The 22,673-nt window shown below is 43.3% G+C and overlaps 1 long non-coding RNA gene and 1 other non-coding gene across 3 annotated transcripts; both read right to left on the bottom strand.

The window, feature by feature from the left end:
- Positions 1 to 7,756: 7,756 nt before the first annotated feature.
- Positions 7,757 to 7,866, bottom strand: LOC114236826 (U6 spliceosomal RNA). The gene has a single exon (XR_003622686.1). It is a non-coding gene; the product is annotated as a U6 spliceosomal RNA (small nuclear RNA).
- Positions 7,867 to 12,648: 4,782 nt separating this feature from the next.
- On the bottom strand, positions 12,649 to 20,504 carry LOC130709073 (uncharacterized). Of its 2 annotated transcripts, XR_009009544.1 has the most exons (4): positions 20,398 to 20,504; positions 19,361 to 19,415; positions 17,969 to 18,168; positions 12,649 to 15,465 (listed from the first exon to the last, which is right to left on the bottom strand). It is a non-coding gene; the product is annotated as an uncharacterized LOC130709073 (long non-coding RNA). The 2 variants fall into 2 exon arrangements; XR_009009548.1 differs by lacking the exon at positions 17,969 to 18,168.
- Positions 20,505 to 22,673: the final 2,169 nt, after the last annotated feature.

Raw genomic sequence — 22,673 nt, 5'->3', positions numbered from 1 at the left:
CTGGTCAATACAGCAGTCACCAGCCACATGTGACCAGTGAACCCTTGAAATGTGGCCAGTCCAAATTGAAATGTGCTGAAGTATAAAATATACACCAATTTCTAAGACTTAGTACAATGAGAAAAATGTGAAATAGCTCATTAATAATTTTCATATTGCCTACATGATGAAGTCATAATATTCCAGATATACTGAGTTAAATACAATGTTATTAGAATTAATTTCACCTGTTTCTTTTTGTTTTTTCAATGTGACTATTAGAAATTTTTTAATTCTATGTGTGGTTCATGTTATAGAATTTTATCTGTCTATTGGACAAAGCCAAGCTAGACTGTTCAATTAACAGAGACACCTGTGGATCAATAGAAAAAACACTGGTGGAGAAGTCAGGAAACCTGAGTTCAAGTCCTAGCTTTGACATCATCTAGCTGTGTGGTCTTACGCAAACGCCTCACCCTCTCTGAGCCTCAGTTTCTCCTCTCTAAAATGAGGGACTAGATCAGATTATTTCCATGAGCCCTTCCACCCTGACAGTCTAAGTTTGTACCAGCAAATCTCTCAGCTCTCGGCACTTACTAACATCTTTGTCTTGTGGGAATTTCTCAGCTAGGAGTTCTATCTGCCCCATCTTGCTCATAAACTCCTTGAGGATAGAACAACAGTAAATTATCACCTCTCTGTTCCCCAGCCCCAGTCTCACTGCACTGTAGCAAGCACACAGTGGGCACTTAATCATAACTTGTTGGTTTGAAACTTATTTAAAGTCTATTATTAACAGTCCCTGCTTCCTTTTCCTTCATCTCTCCATTCCCCCCTCCCCCTGCCACCCAGGATTTCCCCAAAGATTCACATATTACAATTCCAAGGAGCGTGAAATAAGAGTGTAGTTTGGCAAAAGTTTAAGCAACTTCTTGTCACCCTATATGCATCGGCGAAGTGTAAAGCTGAAGGGTGGGTGTCACCTTCCAGCCCAGGACTTGGGATTCTACTAGGATCATCAGAGGTTGCAGAATACAAACAGTGGACAACTTTTTGTTCTGAGACTGTTTTCACCCATGTTGAATAGGCCTCCCAAGTCACATTGTTAATTATGAAACTAATTTGATTAAAATTAAAACGCAAGTGAATTCACTTCCTGAGCAGTTCCTCTAGTTTCTGCTTTTAAGACTATGTTCTGAACTTAGTTAGATTATGAATTGCCTGAGAACAGGTGCAGGGCCTTGAGCATCTTGATATTTGGTGCCCTCATGGCATTGGGCAAATTGGAGAATGTCCAAAAAAAAAAATCTTTGCTGGCAACAGAGAGTTAAATAGAAGCCGTCATCAACTTCAGGAACTTGGGCTGAGTGAAGTCTTCATTTAGAGCTAATGTAAACTGAACTGTGACCAAATGCTAGCACCCTGTGCTGGGACATGTGGCATTTAATCCTCTTAACCATGACGCAGGTTACTATTATAATGCTCTGTTCAGTTTACCTGGGAAGTTCATTCATTTCAAAAAAAAAAAATGTGTTTTGAGCTCCTACTGTGAGTCAGACACTTCTAGGCATTGGGGTCTGTAGTCTAATGAAAGGGAGATAATAAACAAATGAACAAAAAAACAATATCAATTCCACTCCTAGATATATACCCAAAACAATAGAAAACAAGGACCCAAACAGAAACTTGTACACTTCATAGCAACACTATTCAAAATAGCCAAATGGTAGAAACAACTCTGAAGTGTCCATCAACCAATGAATGGATAAGCAAAATGTAGTACCTACGTACAATGGAGTGAGGACCCATGGATTCAATCCCTGGTCAGGGAACTAAGATCCTGCGTGCCAAATGGCACGGCCAGAAAAGAAAAGGTGAGATAGAGGTTACCCAGGGCTGAGAGGAGGAGGGAAGGGGGAGTTATTATTTAATGGGTGTAGAGTTTCTGTGTGGGATGACAAAAAGTTCTGGAAATAGATAGTAGTGACGGTTACACAACACTGTGAATGTACAATGGCACTGCATCATACACTTAAAAGTGGTCAAAATGGTAAATTTTACGTTATGCATATTTTTACCACAATAAAAAAATCAATTAAAAAAACTAACAATTTCAGATAGCAGCATGTAAATGGGGTGAGGTGGTAGAGATTAAGGGTGAAGATGGAGCTATTTTAGGTGGCATTATCAAGGCAAGTCTCTTTGAGAAGCTGACATTTGAACTGAGACTTGAAATGTGAGAAGGGGCCAGCCATGTAGAGAATGTCCCTGGGGAAGGACGCTGCAGGCAGAGACAACAGCCAGGGAGGGGCTCCCCAGCAGTTGAAGGAGCCCAGTGTAGCAGACTTGTTCAAAAATATTCATATCTATGGACTTGAGGATATGGGGAGGGGGAGGGGTGAGATGTGACAGGGTGAGAGAGTGTCATGGACATATATACACTACCAAATGTAAAATAGATAGCTAGTGGGAAGCAGCCACATAGCACAGGGAGATCAGCTCGGTGCTTTGTGACCACCTAGAGGGGTGGGATAGGGAGGGTGGGAGGGAAGGAGATGCAAGAGGGAAGAGATATGGGGACATATGTATATGTATAACTGATTCACTTTGTTATAAAGCAGAAACTAACACACCATTGTAAAGCAATTATACTCCAATAAAGGTGTTTAAAAAAAAATATTAATATCTACATGGTTCATTATAGCTAAAAACTTTGAACAACTCTGTTGCCCATCACCAGTAAGATGGATACATTAGATGTTTTACGTTCACACAGTGAAGTGCTATACAGCAATAAGTTAGGACTATACACAATGACATGGATGAATCTCACAAACATAAGTTTGAAAAAACACATCCAGGGAATTCCCTGGCGGTCCAGTGGTTAGGACTTGGCGCTTTCACTGCCAAGGGCGTGGGTCCAATCCCTGGTTGGAGAACTAAGATTCTGTAAACCTCGTGGGGGCAGCCAAAAAAAAACAAAAAAAAAAGAACACATCCAGTAAGACTGTATTCATATAGAACTAAAAATAAACGTAATTACATTGTTTGAGGATGCATACTGTTGGAGGACAAAGAGAATGAAAAGCGCCCACTGAACTGAGAGTATCTTGAGACTGGAAAATGAGGCAGGCAGCTCCATATACTCAGTGGGTCAGCTTATTATAGGATAACTTGCTCACAGAGTGGGATCAGGCAGATGACAATCTGGAAGCATTCACGGCCGCGCTCTACAGCACAGAGGGGCCATTGGGACAATTTTATAGTTAACCTAGCATACGGGGGCACATGCTTGGAAACACAGAGTGCTCTCCTAAGTCAAGCTTTATGAATGAGTAACTAGTCTCCTGAGCACTGGGAGTAAGTCAGCCAAGGTCTTCATCATTGTTTGGGAACTAAGAGCATAGAGGCCACCTGGACCTAACAATCATTAAACATTATCTATTAACTACAAAGCCCTCCACAGAGAAGAGATGTGCTACATAGTACAGCCCAAGGTAGGGTCAGTGGAAGGACAGGAGGAACCAAACGGGGCCCAAGATTGTGTCAGTTATGCTAACATCCAGACACATACAGATGTACTAAAACTCTAAAGTAAAGCAAGGATAGTGTTATTATAAAAGCCAGGATAGTAGTTACCTGGAGTGGGAGGAGGGGAGATGAAGATGGAATTGTGATTGGCGGTTGGGGGGTGGGCGTGCTGGAACTTGCAGGGTGTTTACAATGCTCTACTTCTTGACCTTGGGAGGGAGAATACATAAGTGTCCTCTTTATAATTATTAGTTAAATTCTACATACGTGTACTTTTTAAAAAATATTTATTTTGGCTGCGCCGGGTTTTAGTCACGGCAGGCGGGATCTTTTAGTTGCGGCATGCGGACTCTTAGTTGTCGCATGCATGCAGGATCTAGTTCCCCAACCAGCGATCCAACCTGGCCCCCCCACCCCGCATTGGAAGCCCGGAGTGTTACCCTCTGGACCCCAGGGAAGTCCCCATATGTGTACTTTTTATATAAGTAAGAGTCTGGGGAAAGATATGTAACAAATACATAACATAGTATTAAGATTCAGAATATACAAAGAATTACCAAAAATCAATAAGAAAAACACAAATGTATTAGTCAAGGTCCAGTCAGGTGACAGAAACCACACAGTGATTTGAACGGAGAAAGCTTAATGTAAAGAATTGTTATCTAGGGCTTCCCTGGTGGCGCAGTGGTTGAGAATCTGCCTGCTAATGCAGGGGACACGGGTTCGAGCCCTGGTCTGGGAAGATCCTACATGCCGCGCAGCAGCTGGGCCTGTGAGCCACAACTACTGAGCCTGCGCGTCTGGAGCCTGTGCTCCGCGACAAGAGAGGCCGCGATAGTGAGAGGCCCGCGCACCGCGATGAAGAGTGGCCCCCGCTTGCCGCAACTAGAGAAAGCCCTCGCACGAAACGAAGACCCAACACAGCCAAAAATAAATAATTAAAAACAAACAAACAAATGTTCAAGTACAATTGGTGTCTTAAAAAAAAAAAAAAAAGAATTGTTATCTAATAATAGGGGACTCAGAATAATTCATGACTAAGGTGTAGAGAGAATGCCCAAGAATGAAGCAATAGCTGATACAGGGAACAGGCCTTCCCTATAGGACTGAGGCAGAGCGCCCAGGAAAGAACAAATCTGGAAGAGATTCAGACCTCATGAGAGAAGATGTTGCTCCAGTAGATGGTGGAGAGGTTTGCTGAGATGCCACAGGCCAGGGCTGACAAGCAGAAAACTGCCCACTTGGGTGAGAACAAAATTCACTAGGAAACTACTTAATGGAGAAGAATAGCTGGGAAGCCACCCAGTGGGTGCCAACACAACTCACTTAGTAGATGCCCACGTGGTGCCCCTGAAACGCACTGGGAAGCTGCCCACAGGGGTGACCCTAAAACTCACTAGCATGAGCACGACTGTTTGTCCCACATACCACTGGTCACTGAACACTGAACACTGCTACGCATCACAGGAGCAAGAAAAGAAGAACACAGAAATCCTGAAGTGAAGCCCCCTTCCTCCTGCAGTGTCCCCCGAGCATGCTCTACAGACAAGGCTGATCATCATGCCAGCTGGCAAAGGGGAAATATTTACAGGGGTCCATCTTAACTATCAAAAGCAGGGCAATGAATGGTGGCTTTAATGCTGAGACACAATAAATTGTTAACTGACACCACAAACAAATAACCCAGACTATCCTTAGAAACTGGTAAAATATCTATCTCCAGGGAGAAGTTTGACCGACAGCAAGGTAAAGGTGCATGCTTTCCATGGGCAGACCCCAGGGGAACTGCCAGGAATGAGACACCCACAAAGAAATCTGCCCCAGAGAGTCAGATGTCATCTGCCAGAAGTCAGATGACATCACCTGTTAAAGGGTGGATTTCAGAGCATCAGACACAGAACTGAGACGGGGTGGCCAACCAGAGGAGGCATCCCCCACTCTGTGGAACTGCAGGGGGGGTCCCCAGAGAGGGGATCGCAAAAAAAAAAATCCACAAAATCACCTCACAGGACAGTCATCTTTAGATTTCCACTACTTCAGTAGTAATCTGGCACCAACGTCAGATTAGTAGTGAAGCCACCAAAAACAATCTTTCCCTCCCCCTGCCCCAGCCCTAGAGGGACCCAAAACAGGGTCCAGGGAGTGGGGAGGGAGGGAAAGGAGAAAAAAGAGGAGATGCCAACCATGTGTCCTCCCCACTCTGCAGGCTTCTGAGCCTGGGAAAAGGGAAACTTTAAATTGGATGAAAGTCGGAAGGTTTTACACCAGACTGGACTGGGGCTTTTTATTACCCTGTCTGCCAAACCCACCAGTTTTGGGGTTTTTTTAAAGTTTTTTAACTTTTGTTTTATATACAAAGAGGCAGTATTGTTTCTGCATAAGGTAGATTCCTGGATGACCCATTCAAGGAAGTTCACTTAGTCCAACTTAGGCCAGCCCATAAAGATGGTGAATGATGAGGTAAGCCCTCCTGTACCTCCAAATGATGTTCATTCAGTTTCCCAAGGCTGATTTCTATCAGTCCTCTTTCATAATTAAATAAAGTGTTTTGTGGGTTTTTTTCCTGGAAGAATTAAGGCCTTCCTATGCACAAATATTGTTTCTGCCACTGTTGCTAAAAAACTCCTTTTGTTGCTAAAAAACTCCTTTGTGATATTAATCCCCACTGGAGACCAACCCTCTCCATGTCAAACAACAGAGGTGCTCATTTCACTTGAAAGATTGTTTTCAAAAACCTCCAAATTCTTCCCAATTCAAGACAGTTTATATTGTCTCAGTGATCCCCAGAGTTCAGAAGCATTGAAACTTTTTTTCTGTCAATAAAAGACAACTTTAGCTAAAATACGTGTGCCCCTACAAACATTAAGCGGCCTGAATCACTCCCCTTTGGCTAATAAACATTGCAGAAATTGCAACAGGTAAACTAATCTGAGCTCCTACTGTCTTGTCAGGAGAAGATGCATAAAAAATAATCCTGATTTACCCCTATTATTGAAAAAAAGAGAAAGAAAGAAAACAAGCCCGAAAAAGATCTTCAAAAGCACTCATAAAGCTGTAAGTTTCTGCCAAGCTCATATGGGTTTTGCGAAATCTTATCATTCACAGCACTGCAAAACAAACAATTCCACATACACTTCCCTGTTTCTGCCATCAGTTTGCACCTGGGTTGGTGGATCCACTTTCAAGACCAACAAAGGAAAACTTCTTTAGATTCATGCTGGAAAAGACCTTACCTTGTTCCACTGAGCTCATAAACTGCTGGGAAGCATCGGGGTTTCTCAGCGTAGGTTCACAAGTCAGTCTCTAAGAAGATATCTACCTCATGCAAACACCCAGTGAACCAGACTCTTTTCTTAAAGCGTTTAGTAGATATAACAGCACTAGTAATATTGATAAAATGAGTGCACCAAACCCCTCTCTATGCAATATCACTATGAGTTAAAGCTTCAGACACACACATTAACAAAGTGACCAAAATTACTCAATGATCCCATTTTCTTCACAGGAGGCCAAAACTTAAGAAGCAACTCCATGTTGCGTGCTGCAGGTAAGTAATATATTTTTAGTCTAAACTGTCCTGGAGGCCTGTGACAATGTTTACAGCTCTGTAAAAATGGACAATAAAATCTTTAAAAGAATTTTCCAAGGTCAAACTAAAAATTTAGCACTATCTAAATGGTGCCTGATGAACTAAAATTCTAGGTTAAAAAAAAAAAAAGTTATTTTAATGAACAGTGACTTTCTGAGTCACTGGTGTCTCCAAGATACTTTTGTGGGGGGGGGGTTTGTTTTGTTTTGTTCTGGGCTTAAAGAACAAACATTCATTTCCCAAAGATCTGGAGGCTGGGAAGTCCAAGGTCAAGATGCCTGCAGATTGTATGTGGAACCTAGAAAAATGGTACAGATGAGCCGGTTTGCAGGGCAGAAGTTGAGACACAGATGTAGAGAACAGACATATGGACACCAAGGGGGGAAAACTGCGGTGGGGTGGGGATGGTGGTGTGCTGAATTGGGCGATTGGGATTGACATGTATACACTGATGTGTATAAAATTGATGACTAATAAGAACCTGCAGTATAAAAAACCAAACAAACAAAACAACTAATACTAAACTTTCATTGGGTTATTTGTATGGAAATATGTTAATATAAAAAAAAAAAGATGCCTGCAGATGAGATGTCTGGTGAGAACCCACTTCCTGAGTCTTAGAGGGCTGTCTTCTGCTGTGTTTGAGTGAGGGAGCTGAAAAATATGGAACACTTCACGAATTTTCATCTCATCCTTGTGCAGGGGCCATGCTAATCTTCTCCGTATCATTCCAGTTTTAGTACTATATGTGCTGCTGAAGTGATCACTTCAAGACACCTTTGGATCTTAATCACTTACTTGTTCTTTGATCAAATGGAAAACCACTGCATTAATTCCGTTTGGGCAAGTTGCCACTATGACCTTACTTGGTCTTGTTGCTTCTTGCTGGAGAGATTTTTCTCTACTCCTGTCTCTATAACTCAGAGGCTTTTACGAATGATCTTGCCCTGACTGTAAAATTCTAGTTTCTAAAAAAAAGAATGCAAGGCTATTGGTTGGTCTAGAATGAGTCTGTCTCGAAACATATTTTGTTAAATACATTGATTTCCTGAGCTGACCACTGACCAAAGTAATATTCTGCTGTCCCTGTCATTAGTAGCTTTATCCTGCTTTTCTATCTCCCAATCCAAGGCTGTCCCCAAAACTTAACTAGATGAACCTTAAGTCAAAACACCCAAGTTCTGAGGACTGCGTCTATCTCAGAAAAGAACATGCCATTCTAATTTATTTAAACCTCACTTTACAGTTAATCTTGGCTCAGAAAAACAAAAACTTAAATTGAAAACTCAGTCAAACAAGTTATTCACATGAAGTCATAAACCAGCAACCATCCACCCATGCACCCACCGACTCACTCAGCCCACAAATATCACTGAGCACTTACAAAGTGCCCAGGCGCAGTATTAGTTGCTTGGAATGGCTCCGTGAGCAAAACAGACAAAATCCCTGCCCTTATGAAGCTGCCATTATAGTGGGGATGGAGAGAGGGGTGGGGGGAACAGAGAGGGGTGCTGCTCGGCTGCTGCCAGTATCTCTGAGGGGGTACAGTGAAGCTGCTTCGGCAGGTGTTAACAACACTGCAAAGTGGATCCAGCTGCTGCTACAGGAAGGAACTGCCACTGCTGGGGTGAAGATCTGTAGCTGGAGAGATGTTCACCGGAACAGGAAGCAAACTGGGAGGAGCAAGTCCCTTCCTCCTCCTCCATCCCTGCAATCTCCCTCAGGTATTGTCTATGCAGAGTCTAACGGGGACCAGCTGGCAAAGCAGAAGTGTAGTTTGCAGAGTCCCAGCACCAGCACTGCAAAGAATATAGGAAGGTGAGTTGGAGCTAAAATAGCTTGTCACTGGCACAATAATAAAAAGATAATTAAGGTTAGAAGATGATAAGGGCTTTGGGGGGGAAGAAAAGAGCAAGGTAAAGAGGATCAGGAGAGTGTTACATTTTAAATAGGGCAATCAGGGTGGGCCTCATTGAGAAGGTGATTTTTGAGTTATAACTTAGAGTGATGAGATGTACCACTAATCTAACAATGGTCCTATCCAAGATGTGTTCCTGGCAGTCACTGCACTGCCAGTAATTGTCCAGGACCAGCAAAATTCACTCCTTCAGGCTTTTCTTACCCGGATTTATATTTGAGACAGAACTGCTCCTATTTCTCACATTTCCTTTCCCAGTCCTATGTAAACAGATGCTTTAAACTGAATGTCAGGGACAAAGCCCTTTCCTAAAACTGAAAAGATACCTGATCTGAGGGATTTATCACAGGTGGAATCACCTGGCATGACTCCATATTCCAAGAACATTCTAGAGAAAGCTTCTTCTCTGGAACAGAGACTTACCAGTTACATGCACACACACACACACACACACACACACACACACACACACACACTCACACACAGAGGCATTCTTCAGCCTATGAGACTATTGATTCCAAGGCTGGGAATAAGCAAATTTGTGAAAGCTGTCCAGTCATCTCAGAAACCATTTTAGGGGGAATTCCCTAGTGGTCCAGTGGTTAGGATTCTGTGCTCTCACTGCCAAGGGCCTGGGTTCAATCCCTGGTCAGGGAACTAAGATCCCACGAGCCGTGTGGTGCAGCCAAAAAAAAATTAATAATAATAAGAGTAATGCTGCACCTTTGAGCTTTCAGAAACCATTTTAAACATTGGCATATTCCACTATGTAAAATATAAGGGCTTTTCAGATAAAAAGTAAAAGCCTGGGTAGAGTGACCCACAGAACCAAGTAGCCTTGAAATACAAATTAAAACCATGAGGAGACATCACAACACTCCCATCAGAATGGCTGAATTAAAAAGACTGACAAGTTTTCACAAGGACTTGGAGCAACTGGAACACTCATCTCTTGCTGGTAGGAATATAAGATGGTACAACCTCTTTGGAAATCTGTTTAGCATATTTTTCTAAAGCTCAATATATGGCTACCTTCTCATTCAGCAATACCAATCCTAAGTATATACCCAAGAGAAATGGTTGCACAAAAAGACATGTACAGAATGTTCCTAGTAGCTTGACTTGTAATAGCCAATAACTGGGAACAATTCAAATTAGTCAACAGATGAATGGGTAAATAAACTGCGGCAGAGGCATATAATGGGCTGCTACTCAACAGCAATGACAACAAAACAGCCCTCTGTACACTTGTTCATGCAGGACCCTATGGGGCCTTCCTGGTACAGACCTCCCTATGTCCTCCACCTTCCTCTTGTTTGTAGAAAAACTTGAGCCTCCTAGGCCTTCCCCAAATTCCAAAGAATAAATTTAATCAGAGAAGTGAGAAAACGCAGAAGCAAAGGGAGACAGTCAAGCAAGACAAAATAATAATAGTTTAGCCATTAAACAGAGTCAGGGACGTTTAGTTCCTCCTCAAGTGCTATAGATAATATTGAGCTATATCCGTTGAGCTGTTTTGCAGATCCTGAAACCCCCACCAGATGGAGGAAGTTAACTGTATGCTGCCCACAAGCATGTAGACCCCAGACCAGTTGGAACCAGAAGGCTGATGATGTTGACTCCCAATTACCTCACTACCAACCAATCAGAAGTATGTCCACAAGCTAATCATGCACTCCATAACCCCCCTCCCTTACCCTGTCTTTAAAAACCTTTCCCTGAAAGCCATCAAGGAGTTTGGGCCTTCTGAGCATTAGCTGCCTGGACTCCTTGCTTGGCGCCCTGCAATAAATGGTACATATTCCTTCACCACAACCAGTGTCAGTAGATTGGCTTTACTACACATGGGCAAGCAGACTCAAGTTTGGTTCCATAACACACTCAATAACTTCAATGAATCCCAAAAACAAAAATATTGCACAAAAGGAGACACACACAAGAGCACATACCATATGTGCAAGGACAGGCAAAACTGATGATAATAGAAGTCAGAACTGTGGTTACTTCCAGTAGCAGGGTGGTATGGACTGGGAAGTTTTGAGGAAGCTAGCTGGGTTGCTGAAAGCATTCTCCACCTTGATCTGGGTGGTGGTCACGTGGATATGTACATACGTGAAAATTCATCAAGCATTTAGGATTAGCCTGGCTACGAACTTTGTAATCTGTGTGTTATACCTCAACAGAAAAAAGAAAAAGAGAGGAAGAGAGGGAGGCAAGCATCTTTCCTTAGGGAAGCATGGTAAGAAATCAAATAGTCTATAATCATCAGCTGACTGCTCAAAGAGAAGTATGTGCTCAAATCTATCAAATATGATGCAGCCTCATCAATCAAGAGAAACACTTCAGGACAAACCAATTATAAACAAAATTCAAGCTGCTGTAAAATCTTTGAAGGTTATTCTAGTCAGCTCCACAAACTGGACAAGTGCCCTTAAAAAACCCTTTAAAATACTAAAAAGTTTGTCCTGTGTTTCCTCTTATATGACAAATAGTGATGCCTTAAATCTTCCTATGGACAAATTAAAGCAAGTCCTCATCAAAAAGGCACTTAACCAAATATATACATCAATCAAAAAAGGAAACAGGGCTTCCCTGGTGGCGCAGCAGTTAAGAATCCACTTGCCAATGCAGGGGACATGGGTTCGAGCCCTGGTCCGGGAAGATCCCACATACTGCGGAGCAACTAAGCCCGTGTGCCACAACTACTGAGCCTGAGCTCTAGAGCCCACGTGCCACAACTACTGAAGCCCGCGCGCCTAGAGACTGTGCTCCGCAACAAGAGAAGCCACCGCAATAAGAAGCCTGTGCACCACAACAAAGAGAAGCCCCCGCTCACCGCAACTAGAGAAAGCCTGCATGCAGCAACAAAGACCCAACAGAGCCAAAAACAAAAAATAAATAAATAAATAAATTTATTTTTTAAAAAAGGAAACAAATAGTTCTGATATAATTTGATCAGTATTCTTTAGAATAGTAGAGGAGAGTGTGGAATTTGGCTGGCGCTCAGTGTTTGAACAAACAGTTCAAAAATTATGCTTCTCTGTCTCCACAATAAAATATAAATATCTGAAACTACCTAACCAAGTGGATGACATAAGCCAGTTCATTAATTGCAAGACATTTTTCAGACAGCTGGTCAGCCACACAAGTCCCCCACCCCTACCCCTGCTGAAGGACAGTTCAGGAGATATAAAAAACATTTGATTAGTAAAGAAACAACACAATGTCCAACATCAAGGGCTACCTGGGTAAGTAGTGATAAAGCCATATCATGTAATATTGTGTAGCACTTAAAAATCATGGAGTAGAAGTCTACTTATTGACGTGGCGAATAAACACATAAAAAGATGCTCAGCTTCAATGAAAATCAAAGAAAAGTACATTTAAACCTAAAGAAATGTATTTTACAAGATTATCTGTAGTAAAAAAAAAATCTAGGAACAACCTAAATGTCCATCCACAGGGGCATTTTTTAATAAGGTATAGTGTACCTATACCGTGGAATACTACACAGAACAAAGAGAATGAAGTAGATCTAGGTGCACTGACAAGGAAATACAACTATTGTATATAATGAATTATTTTTAAATTTTATTTTATTGAAGTAGAATTGATTTACAATGTTGTTAATTTCTGCTGTACAGCAAAGTGATTCAGTTATACATATATATACATTCATTTTCATATTCTTTTCCATTACGGTATCACAGGATATTGAATATAGTTCCATATGCTATACAGTAGGACCTTGTGGTTTATCTGTTCTATATATAATAGTTTGCATCTGCTAATCCCAAACTCCCAATCCATCTCTCCTCCACCCCCCTATAATGAATTACTTTTAAAGCCACAGAAGAATTTGTATAAAGAAGCTTTTCCACTTAAATTTCAATGTCTATAGATTCACAAAAAGATACACTCCAGAAAAAAGAATGTCAACTCTTCCCTCCACCAACAGATGGCACCGGCTATAGTGAAAGGTCATTTTAGACCTGCCATGGTGGACAATGCAGTCCATTACTCAACTGTGTTGACACCCTTGTGCCCAAGTAATTGTCCACACATTATCAACCCCATAATAACCAATAAGCATAACGCCCGTGAGAATCTTGAAAGCACTAATAAGAGGCAAAATTACAAAAGTAACAAATGTAGAAATAACATTTACTTTGAAAGTGGTGAGAAAATGAGGAATGGAAAGTTACAGGTGCATCTGGAAGGAATTGTCACCGTGGGAAGAGTTTTAAAGCACAAAAAAATAAAGCATGCAATAAAGGAAAAGAGCTGTGTCTATTCAATCCAAACTAAGCAGAAAAGAAAAAAAAGAAAAGTGAGACTGATGACATGGAAAAAAGTTTCAATCTGTGGCTAAATGATCAGGATCAAATCAGCTATTGATCAACTAATTTGTCTGGAAGTAAGAAGTGGAAAGAGTTAAAGTTTAAGCCCGAATTGACATCAGCCTTTATGAACTTAAGGAGAGGGAAGGGGCTGAGCCCCAGGGCTGGGAGCAACTCCCACCCCAGTTAACCCCAGGTGACAGAGGATGGCTCCTGGTGACGGCCTCCCCCCACCAAACAGCTCCACTGCTCTCGGTTTCCCCTCAACTGCCTAGAGAGAAGAAACCTTGAGAGGCGGCAGTCTCCCTAAATTGATTCCCCAGCCCTGAGGACTGGAGAAAGAGGGAAGAGTAAATCATGTTTCTGTTTGCATCCTAACCCTTTTAGGGCTTTTGTATGGCCAACATCACCCCACATGAGACAGGAGGGATTCGACAAAAACTGGTTAGAACCTACTAGGCCCAAGATGGCGGAAGATTCGACTTCCAGTAGACCTCGAGCCTCATTATACGCTCATTGTAATACATTAGCATAAGCTAAGTGACACACGCACAGGTGCCATGACGGTTCCAAGGCTGACCTAAGAGCCCAAAAGTGGGCGGTGGCCCAAATTCTGGAAATTCCCACCCTTTCTCCAAAATAGTTGGAATAATCCTCCCACTCGTTAGCCTATGAAATTACCCAGCCCATGAAAACTAACAACCCCATATTTCAGGGCGCTATCACTTTCCAAAACGACCCTATGCCCCGGGACCACTCTCCCTTCTGAGAAGGACCGCATTCTGTCTATAGAATGTGTACCTCTCTAAATAAACTTGCTTTCACTTTACTATGGCTCGATCTTGAATTCTTCCTTGTGCAAAGCCAAGGACCCTCACTTGGCAGCCTATCCCATCCCTATCGGTCACTTGCCCGAGACCGGGGACATGACCATCCTCTCGTGCCCCATTTTCCTGCAACATATAGGCACCTGCCCTGGAGGAAGGTGAAGATTTGTTCTAAGACACTGGGGGGTGGGGGGGTGGGCAAGGAAGCAAGGCAGACCCATAAACCAAACCAAATAAGTCCTAATCAAACAGGCAAGTTATCCAAGTATACATACAAATCCAAAAAAGGAAGCAAAATCATTTTTCTCCAGACCCACTCCCACCCCCTCCGCAGGCCTCACTTCGCATGTGCCCCCCTCCACTTATCTCAGAAAAATATCTGGAACAACAATGATTCATCTTAACACAAAAATATAGAAGGAAACATAATTAACTGCGAATACTATGGCAAATATTAAGCCCACATGTAAAAATTGAATATCACTCGAAATTCAGGTTTGAAATTATCACCCTTGGTCACCCATGGGGCAGGCAGGGAGCCTTTGGGTCCTGGGTTCTCGGCTTTGTGCCCTGTTTCCAGCTCTCTTCCCCCACCCCCACCTCCATGGGGCTTCCTTAATTTCCCAAAAGTCTGACCTCATCCTGAGGGCCCATTCACTTACCTATCACATACAAGAGGGCCCTTCCACATCATTTTCCATTTACTAGAATTTTCTTTTCACCATTTTTTCCCCTGTCAGGAGGAACTTTTCCCTCCTGCTGGGAAAAAGGAAAAAATTCCTTCCAGTCAAGAGGTCAGCGACCATGACCTCCAGAAATGGTCCCCAATAAAGAGATTCATGGGTGAACAGGAATCTCCAAGAATTGCCACAATAACACACAGGGGTTTCCTTCTAAGGTTTGTGTGCACAAATGTGGTCCCATCAAGAGAGAGACTGTGGTCCAACACTGATACGTGTGAAGGAGGAGGATGCCAGCTGCCTCCTTTCTGGGGTTCCTGGCCTCCTCTTGTATCTCTTTGAGGGCTGCCAGGAGGTGGTGTCTCCCATGTTCTCTGCCGACAGCCAACCACTCAGGACTGCTCATCTTGTTGTCCCTCTTGGACCAAAGCCCCCCGTCTGCAGCCCCCACCGTGTCCTCAAACGCCGCCCAAACCAATGCTGTCTGAGGCACTGGTCCATCGGTCCTTGTCACATTGGCCTGGACACCAGCACACCTCTGACTCGCCCCTCATCTGTCCGTAGCTTTGAGTTTCCCAGGCCATTGCCAACTCCTTAGCAACTGTCAAAGATAAACAAAGCTGGACATGAGTTAAAAGAGCAAAAACAGATTTTATTCAGTAACTACCGACAGTAGGGATATTGCTGAGCTCCGCGCACTTTGCGCAGAGGTGACTAGGGCATTTTAAAGGGAGAATGAGGGAGTAGGGAGGGGAGAGACCGGGCGACTGGAGGCCCTATCCTTCCTGATGAGTGCCTTTCAAAGGGATGACTCTCAGGTCCTTGGAAAAGACACTCCTGAGTTGTAGGAGTTACATATACATCTCAAAGGGACAGAGGGAGAATAAGCCTTTGTCAGTAAATGCTCTAGGAAAGGGAGGTCAGAGACCTAGGTCAGGCATTGGCTAAAACAAACAGTAAATTCTTTTGACAGCCCTGAGCTTTTCCAGACAGGAAGGAACTCAGAAGTGGGTTCTGAGGTCTCAGGGACACAGCCTTAGGCTGCTAGAAGCCATGCTAGGGTTGGCTGCATCTCTTAGTGTAGAGGTTTGGATGTAGTCATCGTGTGCCAAGAGTTCTTGCATTTCTCCTTATCCATCACCCAGATCCCCACCCTTGGGCTCCTGACCTTGCTGTTGCTACCTGCCTGCCCGCCACCCACCTCAATTCTTGTCCACAAGCTGCCAACAGCACCACCCCAAATGCCGCTTACACACCTGACTCTGCAGCCTGCTTATCAGCTGCTGGCAGGGGAAGGACTCAACTTTCTCTTTGCTTGGGTTTCTGGTGCCACAACTCTCTCAGCTTTTACACCAGGAGCATTTTCCTTCCCCAGTGTAACCATGAGCCACCAGCAAGAGTTCCAGCTACTGTCTCACCCTGTGTGGAGAAGCCACTGCCCACACTTGTCCAAGGCCCCATAGCTGAGCCTGGCATGGCCACATTCCTTCTTCCCTATTGTCACCTATCCCGGGGAACACAATTCCACCTACAATTGAGTTGATGTGGACCCATTAACCCCCCACCCAGTCTACTCCCACCCCCGACACCAAACATGCCCAGGTAAATTCAACCCCCAAGTGAGAGCAAAGTCCAAACTATTTTCCCTGGTGCTCCTAGGCCTATGTAAATAAACAGCTCTAACCGTGCAGGAGGGTAGAGTTTTACAGCGTTATCCAGTGTGGTTTTTGTTCCTGAATGCTTCCCCTCATCAAGAAGCAGCTAGGGCATTTGAAGCTTACCCTCCAGGAAGTCATGGAGAACGCAGCAAAACAGAAAGTCAATTCTTAGTTTTTTTAGTTTCAAAATAGACCTTGGAAATTTATGGCCAAGGTCATATTTGAAAAAAAGAGGGTGGGGGTTGGGAGGGGGAAAGGCTGTTGAATTTTAAAACCTAAGTCATGAAAGATTCAAAGCACAATATTTATGTGTCAATAAATTCAGAAGAACGTGCAAGAAAGTAAAAGCAGTTTTTCCAGCTGCAGGATTGAGAGGAGAGAGGTGAGTTGGGGAAGAGAGCAGGGAAGCTTAAGTGTTAGTGTGTCACTGAGAAGGGGCCCTGCTCCCTGCCATCTTCAATCCCTGGCCCATTCTCGAGAATAGAAATGACAGTAGAATCCCGTAAAGGCTCACAGAGGACCCAAGAGCAGAGAATCACCCTTGCTGAGGCCCCAACCAACGCAACAGTTGACTGCAGCTGCATGAGCAGTCCCAGCCAAGACCAGCAGAAATGCAGCCCAGCGCAGCCCAAATAGAAACCTGAGCAAATCATATGATTGTTGTTATAAGTCACTGAGCTTGAGAATGGTTAATTACACGGAAATAGACAAGTGAATTTGGACAAAATCGCTTTATTTGTTTAAATTTGTACTGGGAAAAAGAAATAAACAACATAATCATTTCTATAGCAAGAGGGTTATGTTTTTAAAGATGGGTAAACCTATGTAGGCTTTCTATATGCAGAGAAAATGTCTGGAAGATCACAAAAGAGACTGAATGATGGTTGGAGAGAGGAGCTGTGGGAGAGTGAAGCATACTTTCCACATGTTTGAGAGTTTATAAATGTGCATTACATTTATAATAAAAGGAAATTCATTGAGTACTTGGCTATATACCAGGCACTGTGCTAGGCATTAGGATCAAAAAATTGAGCTGGACATTGTCCCTGCCCTCAGGAAGCTCCCAGCCTAACGGTGACAGCCACGCAGACAGACCACTGATAGCAATCTGAGCAGAGAGAGGAAAGGCATAAAGAAGCAAATGGACAACTTTATGGGGCAGGGCGGGGAATGAGCACACTGGGACAGACTGAAAAAGTTCACAGAGGAGGCTTAAAAATAAGTAAATGCTGGTGGCATAAATGGGGGAGGACCTGAGAGTCGGGGTGGAGGGGGTGGCACTTCCCACCTCTGGGCTTCAGATCTTCCCTCATTCTAAAATGAGGGAATCAGGCTAAGGTATCTTGGACACCACTTCCAGTTCTGAAGCCCTAGGCCTTCCTTCACCTTCTCTCCCTCTGTTCAGGTAGCATATTCATCACACAGTGAGAATAAGAAAACTAATACCATATGCAGGGGAAGCTCAACATGTGGACAGAGCTGTAAACTGGGACTCAGGGATGTGAGTTTCTTAATCAGACTTCTGCAGGCAAATATTGTTTTGTCTTCTGTGATTCAAATGCCACATGTGTGAATTTCAGAGGTCAGCTGTAGGGGAGGAAAAATATTTCCTCTACCTATCTTAATTAAGTTCCTCAGTTGGGGCTCTGTAACAAAAGACAGATTAACAAGAGAAAACAAAAAGAATTTTGTCAACATGTATATTTCATATAAACATGGGAGAAACTCAGAGATGAGTAACTTAAGGAGGTAACTTAGAACTCAGGCTTATGTAGGTTATGTAGCATCTTCAACAAAGAACAATAAATTTGTAGAGCAATAGCAGGTCAAAAGAAAGAAGTTTTAGGCTTCAAAGGGCAACAAACTGTGTGAAAGTAAATACATGGGGGAAAATTAATGGAGTAACGTTTGTTTATTTGTTTGCAGTAACGTTTGTCTCTGGGCTGATAAGAGTCCAGAGTCTTATAGTAAAGGAAAATTTATATCCTGCCTTTAAGCAGAAATGGGGAAGGTATAGAGAGCTTTTCCTGCATTTGCTATTTCTTAATTGCCTTCAGCTCAAAATAATTCTTACATTAAAAAGGGATATTTTGACATATTCTGGTTTACTTCACAAGTTATGTAGACCAGCCATCCATCTGTAGGTGGAATCACTGAAAAAAAATGGGGAATTACAAAACAGAGGACAGTGTCTTATCTTGGCACCCAAGGCAAGTTCCTAGAACCTCAGCAAACCAGGCAGTGGGTTGGGAAAGGACACTGGAGTCAGGAAACAGTTCAAATCTGGATCCAGCTGTGTGACCTTGGGCAAATTACTCATTCAATTATTCTGCTTCTCCATTTACATGTTATTTACAAGTAACTGAGCCTCTATGAACCCACTCAAGACTTAAAATCAATTTCAAACATAATCACATTAAAACACACACACACCTCTGAAGGCAAAGATGAGTAATGAGTATTTTTCCTGGAATTATAGTACACATCACATAGCAAAACTTCCCCAAAATCTTGACTTTGTAGGGGAGGTAAAAAAATTTTCCTTTTACACTTATGAGTTCTTAGCTGAGACCCTTGTAATAAAAGATAGAGAAAAGCATAAAAGAAAAAAGCAAACAGAAGTTTATTAACATGTATGGCTCATGTATACATGGGAGATACCCAGGAAAAATGAGCACCCCAAAGAGGTGGCTTTAGAATTCAGGATTAAATACTATGTTAATAGGGAAAGAGGTAAGGGAATGTAGGCTTCTTAGGGGAGAGTATGTAATTTTGGGGAAAGATGAATGGGCTCTTAGAAGAATACGTGGGAGATAAGATAGTTTGTGACAAAGTTACCTGGGTATGGTATTGACGTCCAGTCTCCTCTCCTATGATAAGAGTGAATCTTCCCCTGTTAACGAAATTCCCAGGGAGGGGATTTATGACATCTGAGTTCCTTTGGGAGGATTTATCTTTAGGCAGATAGGGGAGTTCAGAGAAAGCCTCTCCATGCATTTGTTGTTTTTCAAATGCCTACAGTTCAAAATAATAGATATATCAAAGCAGCATACTTTGGGGCGTGGCATGGCCTAAACGCCTACAGTCATATTTTGTGGTGGCATATTCTACAGCCTTCAGCTCTTTCTTCAAATTCCTTTCCCTTTAGCAGCTGCTACAGTTGTTCCTCTCTCTGTCTCTCTCACTTATATCTTCCAGCCCCTCTTCACCCTCTTAGCTGCCGATCCCCCTCCAGCCTTACCCCCCAGGTCCAGCTATTCCTTTCTTATGAAGAGCAGTGACTCCACCTAACACCCTCCTTAGATGATTATCTACAACTATTCATTAAAATACTTTTGGTCTCAAAGACTGGATGAAGAACATAGACCTTGCCAAGTGTTTGGGAGGATTAAATAAGAAAAGTATGTCTACTGCCCAGAGAGAGCAGACACAGCAAATATGTGTTCCTCTTTTTGCCTTCCTTTCTCCTGGACAGTAGTGGATATTCAGAAGTGGAAAATGGGGCAGAAAAGCAAGCTGCCTTAAGGAGAACTGTCAACCACTGAAAACCAGACTTTGTACTGAGATTTTGGGGCATGTGATTCAGTCCCCTCCCCACTACACACACATCTTTCTAAAGTACCCCCAATCCCCCTTCACCCAGTCACACTACTGCCCTTAAACATTCTTCCTTGCTGCCACTTCACTACCTGACTCTTTCCCCACCTGTTCTTAGCTACCTACCAGTAGGTATTTATGGAAACGTCCCTAAATAGGCAGGCAAGTTACTCACTGATAAAGGACCCTGCTCTCCCTTCTTGCTACCTTGAAATCCTTGCTCTACCCTTCTCACAAGGTATTGGTAGTGTTACCAAACCAAACATGGGTCCACTCACCCAATGTACAGCAAAGTCAATCTACTGACAGCGGGTTGCAGTAAAGGAGAGTGCAGCTTTTATTGCAGGACAAGCAAGGAGAATGGGCAGCTCATGCTCAAAAGACCTGAACTCCCAGATGGTGTTCAGGGGAGGGTTTTTAAAGGCCACATTTGGGGTGAGGGTTGCAGCTCACAGACTTTCTGCTGATTGGTTTGTTGTGAGGTAACAGGATGGTGTTTCAGGAATCTTAATCATCAACCTTCTGGTGGCAACCAGTCTAGGATCTACATGATTGTGGTCAGCAAGCAGTCACCATCCTCCATCTGGGGGTGTGTGTGTGTGGGGGGGGTGTCTTAGTATCTGAAGAACAACTCAAAAATATGCATCAGATAGTTATGTATATCCCTTGAGGAAGAACTAGGACTCTGTTTTATCCACCTAACTATTGTTTCTAGACTGCTTTTCCTTTTTTTCTGCATTCCCTCACCTCCCTAATTAGTAATTGCTTGAGTCTGTTCTTTGGAACTCAGGGAAGTCCTAGGAGACTAAAGCCTTTTTCTACAATCAAGAAACGGGGGACACAGAGGGGCTTTTGCACCTGGGAAGGGCCCACAGAATCCTGCTCAGTTTCAATCCCTGCTTTTCTTTGATACTCCTCAATCCTGAGGGGAAGGGGGTGGGATAATAAAGGGAATACAGTTTTGAATTGAGAGGTTAATCATAAACCCAGCATGGGGGCTTCCCTGGTGGCGCAGTGGTTGAGAATCTGCCTGCTAAGGCAGGGGACACAGGTTCGAGCCCTGGTCTGGGAAGATCCCACATGCCAAGGAGCAACTGGGCCCGTGAGCCACAACTACTGAGCCTGCGCATCTGGAGCCTGTGCTCCGCAACAAGAGAGGCCGCGATAGTGAGAGGCCCGCACACCGTGATGAAGAGTGGCCCCTGCTTGCCGCAACTAGAGAAAGCCCTCGCATAGAAACGAGACCCAACACAGCCAAAAAAATTAAAAATTAATTAATTAATTAAAAAATAAACCCAGCGTGGGAACTCGGTTTTAGGGGAGCTCGGTATCACTAGTTCTAGTCCCTGTGAGCAAAACCCAATTGCACCCAGTCAGTGCTACCTCAAAACATGCTCTGTGACAGTTTCTTCTAAAGTTTAACAGTATTTACCACATGACCCAGCCATTCCACTCCCGGTGTTACCCAGAAGGGGTTAAAGTATATGTTCACACAAGATATATACACAAATGTACATAACAACTTTATTTGCAATAACTGAAGACGGAAAACAACCCAGATGTCTATCCGCAAGAGAATGGACAAGCTGTGGTCATGTTACGGAGTCCAAGCTTGTACTGCTCACCATGCAACAGGCCAGCAAATCAAGAGACGAGTTGTTGGGACAAGGAAGAGTGAATTTACTCAGAAAGCCAGGAGACCAAGAAGTCTAGTGTCCCAAAGAACCAGCTTACCCGAGTTAGAATTCAGGCTTCTTGTATACTAAAAGGGGAGGGTGGAGGTGGGGGGTGTGGGGGGGAGGAGGTAGCTGGTTGCTGCAAACTTCTTGGTGCTGGAATCCTTTGTTCCTGCAGCTGTCCCTGCAGGTCAGGTCACGATGTTCCTATAAACCTCCCACGAGACAAATGTTATTCTCTGTTCTGCAACTTTTCATGTCTATATGAATGGAAAAGTGCTACACCTTTAAAGGTCAGAGCCTTGAGGATGGGCTATCCTGTATATTTCAGGCTACCGGCAACATTCTTTCACAAAGGTGCAGAGCCAGCATGACTAAGCACAGGCAACAGAGCTCAAGGGTTAGCGCTAAAGGACTAGATCCAATATGGAGTCAGGTTTGTTCTCTGTTACAGTCACTCCATACAATAGCACCAGCAATAAAAAGGAATAAACAGGCAACCACACAGATGAATCTCAAAAACGTTATGCTGAACAAAAGACACGCCACAAAAGTGCACATACTAGATGGTTCTATTTACATGAACTTCTAGAAAAGGCAAAATGAATCCATGGTGACAGACAGCAGATCAGTGGCTGCCTGGGACCAGGGGTTGGGGAGGGGGGAGGATAATTGCAAAGCAGCAGGAAGAAACTTTGGGGGGTGATGGAAAAGCTTTATATCTTAATTGTAGTGGTCATTACCCAAGTGTATATACATTGTCAAATCTCATTGAACTGTGCACTTAAAATGGGTGCATTTTATTAGATGCAGATTCATCAGTAAAGTTGAGCTTTTAAAAAAACTGTTCTGTTTCTGCAGGTCTCAGAGGCAGGCTC

Source organism: Balaenoptera acutorostrata, chromosome 1, assembly GCF_949987535.1.
Source record: "Balaenoptera acutorostrata chromosome 1, mBalAcu1.1, whole genome shotgun sequence".
Lineage (NCBI taxonomy): Eukaryota > Metazoa > Chordata > Mammalia > Artiodactyla > Balaenopteridae > Balaenoptera > Balaenoptera acutorostrata.
This window is presented reverse-complemented; position numbering and strand designations above follow the sequence as displayed.